The 2,204-nt window shown below is 53.5% G+C and overlaps 1 pseudogene; it reads left to right on the top strand.

Annotated features, from left to right (window-relative positions):
- Positions 1-265: 265 nt before the first annotated feature.
- On the top strand, positions 266-914 carry Gm5075 (annotated as a pseudogene).
- Positions 915-2,204: the final 1,290 nt, after the last annotated feature.

The raw sequence follows: 2,204 nt of genomic DNA, 5'->3' as shown, positions 1-2,204 counted from the left end.
TGTAGTGTCTCACCTCAAACTTTTCCTCAGAATTAACCAGAGCCGAGTTATGAGCTGAGCTCTGAAAAGTGCTCTGACCACTCAGTCTCCTGGATGCGTCTCCTGGGGTATTCTGGCACCACAGACATATGGTTGCTTGCTCTGTGATATTATGTTCTGAAATTCAACGGTGGTAGAGCAAGGAGCCCTGGCTGCCCAACTTGATTCTTAGTGGCTTCTGTATCTAAGTGGCGCCTGCAGACCGCCTTGCAGGGGCCCTCGGCCGTTCTCCTGTATAGGAGGCAGCCATGGCGCCCAGCCAGAATGGCATGATCCTGAAACCCCACTTCCACAAGGATTGGCAGCAGCGAGTGGACACTTGGTTCAACCAGCGGGTGCGCAAGATCCGCAGGCGCAAGGCCCGGCAGACGAAAGCGCGTCGCATCGCCCCTCGCCCCGCGTCTGGCCCCATCAGGCCCATCGTGAGGTGCCCTACAGTGAGATACCACACCAAGGTCCGGGCTGGCAGGGGCTTCAGCCTGGAGGAGCTCAGGGTGGCTGGCATCCACAAGAAAATGGCTCGCACCATCAGCATCTCTGTAGACCCGAGGAGGCGAAACACGTCCACGGAGTCACTGCAGGCCAACGTGCAGCGCCTGAAGGAGTACCGCTCCAAGCTCATCCTGTTCCCCAGGAAGCCTTCTGCTCCGAAGAAGGGAGACAGTTCTGCTGAAGAACTTAAGCTGACAGGACCCGTGATGCCCATCCGGAATGTGTACAAAAAGGAAAAGGCCAGAGTTATCACAGAAGAAGAGAAGAACTTTAAGGCTTTTGCCAGTCTCCGAATGGCCCGTACCCAATGCCCGACTCTTTGGCATCCGAGCAAAAAGGGCGAAGGGAGCTGCAGAGCAAGATGTTGAAAAGAAAAAATAATTCCATGTTGGAGAGTTGCAATAAATTTTCCATAAAGAAAAAAAAAAAAAAGAATAGGTATGATAAGCGTGGCTTGTGGCTGTTCCTTCATAGCCTGCTGTTATAGGCCTCAGAAAAGAACCCAGAACCCAGGCCATTGAAAGCCCTGCTCCATGAGCCCTGTGCAGGATTCCCAGACAAGGCCTGATGGAAGATAACAGCCGTGGAACACGTCTCTTAGGGTGTGCTTGGATCCAGAGCCCTGCAGGTCTCTGGGGTTTGTCACTCTTGAGGCTGACAATCCTAGGGCTTGAATGGGCAGCTGTGACACCCTGAGTGGAGCCCAGCTTCTGGCAGAGTCATGGCCTTGGGGACTCAAAGCAGATTGTGCTGGCCCATCAGTTTTTACTAAATGTGGCCATCTGGGCTCGAAAGCACCTTAGGGCGAGCACTGCTCTTCTCTTTCTGACTCCCTACAGCACTCTCTCAGATAGGGTGCTCACAGATAGCAAAGGTGGGCCCCTTTGAACTCTCAGAGCCTGTGTCCTCGTCTACAAAATGCTGACAGGCACAGCTACTATTTACAGAATATGTGACCTGTGGCCTAGCTAGGCTCTGTATTTAAACTTGTCACACACCTACACAGCGCTGGTCCTTTAAGGTACTTTAGACCCCAGGCAAGCCCTAACGCATAGAACCTTGGTTATTTGCAGAGATGTGCGAGCTCCCTCTGCTGGCTAGTAGGTGAATTGTAGCGAAGGAAGGCGAGGTGAAGGTAGAACCACTGGCTGTCAGCAGGAGGTGCCAGCTCACCCTGTTAATAGTACAGACGAGGAAACTAAGACCAAGGCCAGCCACCTCACTGAACGGCCTCTTTCAAGACTGCCTGTGTGGATCTGGGGTTTAGGAGCTCCCATATGCAGAGAGGGGAGCCATGCGGTTCAGTTTGAGCCTTCCCAAGCCCCATGCAGAGCCCATCCTACCCATCCCCTCTGGCACTGCCAGGTAGAGCTGCAGGAACCAGTAGCGTGGGGCACAGGTACAGGGAGGCTGCTAAGCTGTCCCTTCCTCCTGCTAGCAAGCTGGACTTTGAGGGAAGATCTGAGGGCTTTGTGGGGTCAGCAATGCTGGACTGTGGAGTCTGTCTGGAGAACATCACTCCTTGGAAGCAGACACTAGAGAGCTGGTGTCTCTCAGCCTATGTGCTGTTCAGGTACGGGTAGGAACTGCATCATCTTCTAAGGCCTGCTGGGATATGCTCCTGTGACTGGTAATGACACTGTTGTGTCTAGGACCAAGAGGACTTCAGAGGG

This window comes from Mus musculus, chromosome 3 (genome assembly GCF_000001635.26).
Source record: "Mus musculus strain C57BL/6J chromosome 3, GRCm38.p6 C57BL/6J".
Classification (NCBI taxonomy): Eukaryota; Metazoa; Chordata; class Mammalia; order Rodentia; family Muridae; genus Mus; species Mus musculus.
The sequence above is the reverse complement of the archived record's forward strand: the minus strand, read 5'-3'. Positions and strand labels throughout refer to the sequence as shown.